General features: G+C 40.0%; 1 protein-coding gene across 1 annotated transcript in view; it reads left to right on the top strand.

The window, feature by feature from the left end:
- Positions 1-9062, top strand: part of LOC143658530 (zinc finger protein 671-like) — a 526356-nt gene that overhangs the window by 144787 nt on the left and 372507 nt on the right. The window lies entirely within an intron of this gene.

Genomic DNA, 9062 nt, shown 5'->3' with positions numbered 1-9062 from the left:
TGACCCGGGGACCTGACTTCAGCCTTCCTCAAGGGCCGCACCCAGGCTCCTGGCGAGAGCTGTCTTCAAGTGGTGGACAGAGTGTTTAGGGTCATAGTTTCAGACACTGGGCATCCTCGCAAAGCCTAAAGTATGATCTAGTCTCATAGGCGACGTGGCATATCCCACGGAGCATTTCAAAACAAAATGTTTCCGCTGCTAGCTGGAGGCTAATGAACGTTATGTTACTGCTCTTCAGATGCTTGTAGCCTGAATCGTCAGAGTGAAGTTTTTGAGTTTTTCTATGTTCCCTCAATGAAAAGAGAAGAAAGACCTCCAGAGAGGGCCATGTCATGAAGATAGAGGAGGCAAATTGGGCAATGTCAGGAACAAAAAGACAATCATGCCTCAATCATATGGACTAACTATAGTATAAAAATTTGCTGAACTAAAGTTGAGAGCATGGGTCATCAGATGGGGCATATTGTAAAGGGTCCTAGATTGTAAGCTCTTACAACAGTCACATGTTCAGAATTCTGAATTCTGCAGTACTGAGCTCTCTTGATATAAGGTGGTCTTTCTCAGAAACTTTGGGTATTTATGTGACACCTGAGACTCAGTTAGAGCTCTGAAGCTATGAAAGTCAGCAGTACCCCATACAGGAACTGTTTAAAAAGTTGAAAAAGTTATTAGACTTCTAGTAGAGATATGAATGAAACTCATCTGGATAGGACTAAGGTATATCAGAAGACTGGGTAAAGAAGAATATTGTCCATATTTTAAAACCTCAACTACTGTGTGAGACTAAAGGGAGAGATGTTTATTTGGTGCAAAATGTATATTTTAGATTGCATTTCCTAATTTAATTTGTATGGTCAGTTTCATTGAACACCATAAGTACATGGAATCTTGAATAGGGCACGAGATCTTGGAGGTTTGTCCACGCTAGTGTGATGCCGCAATAAATTCCAGAGTGATTTGAACAGTGAATAAAGAAATAATTGCAAAGTCCCCTTGGAGGAATGGGGAGAAAGAAGGAAATAGTCAGCTTCCCCGTTTGGAGAATTCTAGCAAGCAGTGGGGACAACCAAATCAATAGGCCGAACTTGAGGTTCACCCCTATGAAACTTATTCCTGCAAAGGGCAGGTTAAGCCTATTTAAAATTATGCCTTAGAGTCACCCCTAGACAATCTCTTTTGTTGCTCAGATGTGGCCCCTCTGTCTAAGCTAACTCAGCTGATGACTCACTGCCCTCCCCACTATGTGGGACATGACTCCCAGAGGTGTAAATCTCTCTGGTAACCTGGAACAGAAATCTCAGGATGAGCTGGGACTCAGCATCAGGGGATTGAGAAAACCTTCTTGACCAAAAGGAGGAAGAGAGAAATGAGACAAAATAAAGTTTCAGTGGCTAAGAGATTTCAGAGTTGAGAGGTTATCCTGAAGATTACTCTTATGGATTATGTAGATGTCCCTTTTTAGTTTATGGGGTATTAGCATGGCTGGAGGGAAGTACCTGAAACTGTAGAGCTGTGTTCCAGTAGTCTTGTTTCTTGAAGATGACTGTATAATGATACAGCTTTTGCAATTTGATTGTGTGATTGTGAAAACCTTGTGTCTGATGCTTCTTTTGTCCGGGGTATGGACAGATGAGTAAAAAGTATGAATAATAAATAAATAAATAGAGGGACAGAGGGTAAAATAAATTGAGTAGATGGAAACACTAGTGGTCAGTGAAAGGGAGGGATAAGGGGTATGGTATGTATGAGTTTTTTCTTTTTTTTTTTTGCATGGGCAGACACTGGGAATTGAACCAGTTTCTGGCATGGTTCTTTTTTCTTTTTCTTTTTTTTTCTAGAGTGATGCAAATGTTCTAAAAAATGATCATGGTAATGAATACACAACAATGTGATGATATTGTGAACCATTGATTGTACACCATGCATAGAATGTATGTGTGTGAAGATTTCTCAGTGAAAAAAAAATCATTATAGAATAAATAAAATAAAAGATGGTAAAAAAAATGCTTCCCTTGTGTAAACATGGCTTTAGTGTATCTCATTATTATCTCATTTTTACTTATTAGAATAAGACTGCATATTGAAAAATAAAGCTTATTTTTTATTGTTGAAAAAAATAGATTCATTTTATTTTGTGAATACTTTGAGCAATACCAGCTTGGAGGGAGTTAAAAGGGACACTTAAAATAGCTAGAGTTGTAAAAATGCCCATAGACTCTGTGGTGTCATAATCACTAGACACTCTAACAACTGTTCACTGAGCCCCTACTGGATCCCAGGCACTATTGTAAGGACGTGGGACAAGTCACCAAACGAGAAAGACTCCTGCCCGCACAAGACTTATACTGTATTCAAGGAAAAGACCGGGAAAATGAAAGAAATATTCAATTATATATTACGTTAGAATGTGGCAAATGCAATGGAAAAAGAAGAGAAGATGAGGGCGACAAGATATGAAGAAAGGAAATGTAATACTACATAGTGCTGTTAGGCAGGTCTCCTTAATAAGAAGGTGATGACGCTAACACTTGAAAAAGGTGAGGGAGGAGCCGTGTGGGTATTTTGCATGTGTTGGGGTTGGAGGTGGTCTAGGTTCCAGGATAAAGAACCAGATGACTAGGCAGCTTCAGTAGGTCGAATCTGGTCTGGGGCAAATCAGGGCCTCCACACGAGGTCCCTTGCCAGGAGAAGGTCTGGGACCACCAGGCCTGTTGGCTGTTCATTGCTGTTCTCATTGCGGACACCTTCAGAGGATGTCTGTAAGAACTCTGCCCTCACAGTCTGCAAACCTTCAGCCCAATGATCTGTGTCCTGGAGCAACACGGCCTCACCATTCCTGGATTACCCAAAGACTGGTGTTCAGAGTTTGAATGCTGAATCAGCAGCACCAGCAGCTGGGAAATTGCTATATATGCAAATTCCCTATCCCAAACCCAGAATCATTGAATCAATGGGAGCTGGGACCCAAAAATCTGTGCTTAAACAAGCCCCCATCATTTCCCAGATGATTCTGATGCACATTCAAGAACATGCCATCCTTCTGTGATTCTTGTCTCTTGTGGTTGAAAATAATCCTATATGAACTGCAGTAATTTGAATTCAGATTGCAAAAAACACATCAGTACAAAGATGTGCAAAGGTAGTTCAGTGGTAAAATTCTCACCTGTCATGTGGGAGACCCGGGTTCAATTCTCTGCCCATGCACTTCCCCCCAAAAAAAACAAACAAGCAAACTAATAAAAAAATTCAACAAATTATGCTGCAATAATGGGATACTCACATGGAAAAAGAATGAAATGTGACCCTGCCATATGCACGTACACACACACAAACACATCAGTAGATTCATTCTCTGAAGTCATTCTAAAAAACATTGGCTACACTATATGTCATGTTAGTCTATTACTCGTTAAAGGAGTATAATGCTATATACGTTAATAACATATAAAGTGAACAGTATCTGAAAAGCTTACCTTCTGAAGAAAAACAATGCTTTCAGTATAGTATGTTTCCTTTAGAATAGTATCTGCATGTGTGTGTATCATTGTGTATATAGGTGCATGCTTGTGTTCAAAACTATCCTATGAAAGATATTTGTCCTAATAAAAACATAGCTACAAATTTAATTCCAATCTTCAGGCTGCTTTTCTCACTTAATATATCATGGACAACCTAAAGCTGCCACCTCATTGCATACCCAGTTCTTCCTTATTGCCAGCTGGTACTCCTAAAGCCTCTGCTTTTATTTGCCAGGGCTGCAGCTTGTCTGCTCTGATGGGAAGGGTCTGAGTTGGGGTTGCCCCGAATATCATTTTTACTAAAAAAGAAAACAAGGCTTCTTACAGAAATTGGCAAATCCATACCCTGGGCAGAAGTGATGGTACAAAAAATCAGAATCACTTATTATATAAGAAAGCCAAGAAGTCATGAAAAACCATTGGGGAATGCCAACAGAAAACAAGTTCTAACGTAAAGGGTTCTCACTGGCGAAGGGGGAAATATTTATCAGCAGCAAAATAATATTTGCAGTCTTAAAAGGGCAAACGTCCAGACTTCTGGGAAGGTGGTTGGCTAGAGTAGCTTGAGATTAGCCCTGCTCCACGGAAAAGTTAGAGAAGGTACAGGAGGGCAACTGAGGTGGCAATTTGGGAGTGTGGCTGACCTGGGAGAACTTCTGCATCACACGCAGCAGCCCTGGTTGCAGAGGCCGAGGAACTGAGAGGCAGAAAGTGGAGCCTGGCGCAGAGGCATTCAGCCTGCTGGGGTGCACAGACAGGAGCAGGAGACTAGGAAGTAAGCCAGGCCCGCCGCTCCTCAGGCGCACTACCCTCACCAGCACAGTACCTTGACCAGTGACTCACCCCACACCCCATGCACCTGAATCCCCTCACCCGCTCCCATTCCCCACGCTCCAGGCACCCCTCCCCACCAACCACCAGTGCATGTACCTGCCCCACACCCCCACCCCAAGTGCAGCCCGCCCCACCTTTCCTGCACCCTCCTGAGCACTACCTCTCCCTCCCTCTTCCCTGTAGGCTGCTGCCAGTGCATAAAGGCTGCGGGCACTGACCTCTCATACCTAGGTTACCCCCGCCCCCACCCATAGTGTTGCACAGCCTCACCCCACCTGGCCTGAGCCCTGCGCATCCATTTACAGTACTCCCAGGTCCACGCATGCCCACGCACCCCCCAATCACATCATTCAGCTCTGGGAACTGCACTTTACAGTTGTCCTAGAATAACGCATGCATGTGGTTCTCAGCCACACTTCCCAGCTCTGAGAAAGTGCCAACCTGCACAGCCAGGGTCACATCTGCCCCAATCCATGAAGGTGTGACACCAACCTGCTGCCATAGCTTCTACACATGTGCACAAAGGGCCCTGTGCCTTACACCAGCACACATCAGGGTTACACCCCCCAGACCAGTACAGCCACGTCCTCCCAGGCCTCTGGGCGCCCATGTTCACAAGTGTCAGCCTGATATCCCCAACCTGCACCAAAAACTGCTCTGAAACAAATCACCGCACTGAGTGCCCCACCCCATGGCCTGCTTCCTGCTGTGCAACCATCCCACAAACACAAGGCCTTAGACTACTGAAAGAAATCAACTCCCAAAGTATATAAACCAAGATATTTACATGTGACAAAGACAGCAGAAAATCACTAAGCATATCACAATGCAGACAGATAAAGCCCTGCTTAACGATAAAATTAAAACACCAGAGGAGACACAGACACTGGAACAACTAATCAAAGATGTTCATACAACTCGACTTAATAAAATAAGTGGGATAGCAAATGACATAAAGGAGATCAAGAAGACAGTAGAAGAGTGCAAAAAGGAATTTGAAAGAATAAATAGAAAAATAGTAGATATCACAGAGATGAAAGACTCTGTTGACCAAATGAAAAACAAACTAGAGACACACAACACCAGATGTGAAGAGAAAGAAGAAGGAACAAGTGATATAGAGTACAGGATAATTGACTTCGAAGACTCAAAACAGCAGATGGCAAAAAAGATGGAAAAAATTGAATGGGAACTCAGAGAAATGATAGGCAAAACAAAGTACACAAATAAAAGAATCATTGCTGTCCCAGAAGGAGAAGAGAGGAGTAAAGGACTAGGAAGAGTAGTGGAGGATACAATGGGGGAAAACTTCCCAACCCTCATAAAGGACATAAATATACAACTCAAAGAAGCCCAGAGGACTCCAAACAGAATAAATCAAAATAGGCCTTCCCCAAGGCACATACTAATCAGTCTGTCAAATGTTGAAGAGAAGCAGAAAATCCTGAATGTGGCAAGAGAAAAACAATCTACTACATACAAGGGAAATCAAATAAGACTGAGTTCAAACTACTCAACCAGTACTCTGGAGGCAAGAAGAGAGTGATATGATATATTCAAGATCCTGAAAGAGAAAGACTTCCAACCAAAAATTTTGTACCCATGAAAACTGTCCTTCAAAATTGAGGGAGACGTTAAAATTCTCACAGATGAAGAAATCGTGAAAGAATTTGTCAACAAGAGACCAGCCCTACAAGAAATACTAAAAGGAGTTCTGCCAAGTGGAAAAAAAAAGACAGGAGAGGGATGTCTGGAGGAGGGCACAGAATTGAAGTGTATGATTAAGGTTAATTTAAAGAATAAAAAGAGAAAGAGGGAAAAGAATATATAAATCTGATAAATAAAATAAAAAAGATAAGATGGTGGAAACAAGGAACTCCTTTTCAGTAATAACTTTGAAAGTTAGCAGACTAAACTTACCAATTAAAAGATACATATTGGCAGAATGGATTAAGAAACATAATCCAGCTATATGCTGCTTACAAGAGACTCATCTTACACAGAAGGATACAAATGGTTTGAAAGTGAAAGGATGGAAAAAGATTTTCCATGCAAATTGCAACCAAAAGAAAGCAGGGAGCTATACTAATATCGAACAAAATAGACTTTAAATGTAAAGACATCATAAGAGACAAAGAATATTACATACTAATTAAAGGGTCAATTCACCAAGAAGATATAACAATCATAAATGTTTATGCTCCCAATCAAGGAGCTCCAAAGTACATGAGACAGACATTGGCAAAACTGAAGGGAACAATAGATGTTTCGACAATAATGGTAGGAGACTTCAATACACCACTCTCCTCTATAGATAGAATAATCAGACAAAAGATCAGCAAGGAAATAGAGAAGTTAAATAACTTGATAAATTAATTAGACCTAACAGACATATATAGGTCATTGCATCCCAAAGCACAAGATCATATATTCTGCTCTAGTGCTCATGGAACATTCTCCAGGATAAATCATATGCTGGGACCTAAAAACAGGTCGTTATAAGTTTTCAAATATTGAAATTATTCAAAGCACTTTCGTTGATCACAATGGAATGAAACTGGATCTCAACAACCACCAAAGAATGAGAACATTCACAAATATATGAAGATTAAATAACATACTCTTAAACAAACAGTGGGTCAAAGAAGAAATTGCTAAAGAAAATAGTAGCTATCTGGAGATGAATGAAAATGAGAACACAACTTATCAGAACTTATGGGATGTGGCAAAGGCTGTACTGAGAGGGAAATTTATTGCCCTAAATGCCTGTGTTACAAAACCAGAAAGAGCAAAAAAGTGGGGACCTAAAAGTAAACCTGGAAGAACTCAAGAAAGTACAGCAAATTAACCCCAAAGCAAATAGGAGAAGAGAAATAACAAAGATTAAAGCACAGATGAACGAATGAGAGAACAAAAGAACAATAGAAAGAATTAATAAAACCAAAATTGGTTCCTTAAGAAAATCAATAAAATTGATAAGCCACTGGCAAGACTGACAGAAAAAAAGAGAGAGGATGCAAATAAACAAAATCAGAAATGAGAAGGTATGCATTACCACAGACCCTGAAGAAATAAAAGAAATCATAACAGGATACTATGAACGGCTGTATGCCAACAAACTAGACAATTTAGATAAAATGTGCAAATTCCTGGAGACACACAAACAAGCTACACTGACTCAGGAAGAAATAGAAGATCTCAACAAACCAATCACAAGTAAAGAGATTCAATGAGTCATCAAAAATCTTCGAACAAAGAAAAGCCCAGGGCCAGATGGCTTCACAGGGGAATTTTATCAAACATTCCAGAAAGAATCAACACCAATCCTGCTCAAATTCTTCCAAAAAATTGAGGTAAAAGGAGCTCTACTTAACTCATTTTATGAAACTAATATCGTTTTAATACGAAAACCAGGTAAAGATACTATAAGAAAGGAAAACTCCAGGCCAATCTCCCTAATGAACATAGATGCAGAAAAATCTCAATAAAATATTAGCAACTCGAATCCAACAACACATTAAAAGAATTATACACTATGACCAAGTGGAGTTTATGCCAGGAACACAAGAATGGTTCAACACAAGAAAATCAATTAATGTAATGCAACACATTAACAGAAATTGAAAGGGAAAAATCATATGATCATCTCAATTGATGCGGAAAAAGCATTTGACAAAATTCAGCATCCTTTTCTGATAAAAAAAAAAAGCGCTTCAAAAGATAGGAATCAAAGGCCTCAATACGATAAAGGGAATATATGAAAAACCAATGGCCAGCATCTTACTGAATGGAGAGAGACTGAAAGCTTTACCAATAAGATCAGATACTAGACAAGGATGCCCACTGTCACAACTATTATCCAACATTGTGCTAGAAGTTCTAGCTAGAGCAATGAAACAGGACAAAGAAATAAAAGGCACCCAAATTGGAAAGGAAGAAGTAAAACTCTCATTATTAGCAGATGATATAATACTATACTTGGAAGATCCTGAGAAATCTACACCAAAGTTACTTGAGCTAATAAACAAATTCAGCAAGGTGGCAGGATATAAAATTAATGTGCAAAAATCAGTAATATTTCCTTACCACAAGTCATGACCTAGCTGAGGAGCCAGTTAAGGAAAAAATTCCATTCGAAGTAGCAACTAAAAGGATCAAATACCTAGGAATGAATGTAACTAGGGACATAAAGGACTTGTACACAGAAAACTACATAACATTGCTAAAAGAAATCAAAGGAGATCTAAATGGGGGAAAGATATTCCTGCTCATGGACAGGTAGGCTAAATACAGTTAAGATGTCAATTCTTCCCAAACTGATCTACAGATTCAACACAGTACCAATCAAAATTCCAACAACCTACTTTGAAGATTTGGAAAAGCTAATTACCAACTTCATCTAGAAGGGAAAGATACCCCTAATAGCTAAAAGCATCCTAAAAAAGAAGAATGAAGTGGGAGGATTAACACTCCCTGACTTTAAAACCTATTATAAAGCCACAGTGGTCAAAACAGCATGGTACTGGCACAAAGATAGAAGCATTTACCAGTGGATTCAAATTGAGAGTGCAGAAATAGACCACCAAATCTATGGTTAAATGATTTTTGACAAGGCCCCCAAATCCTCAGAACTGGGACAAAATAGTCTTTTCAATAACTGGGCATGGAAGAACTGGATATCAATGGCCAAGAGAATGAAAGAGGACCCCT

Source organism: Tamandua tetradactyla, chromosome 16 (assembly GCF_023851605.1).
Source record: "Tamandua tetradactyla isolate mTamTet1 chromosome 16, mTamTet1.pri, whole genome shotgun sequence".
Taxonomy (NCBI): domain Eukaryota; kingdom Metazoa; phylum Chordata; class Mammalia; order Pilosa; family Myrmecophagidae; genus Tamandua; species Tamandua tetradactyla.
This window is presented reverse-complemented; position numbering and strand designations above follow the sequence as displayed.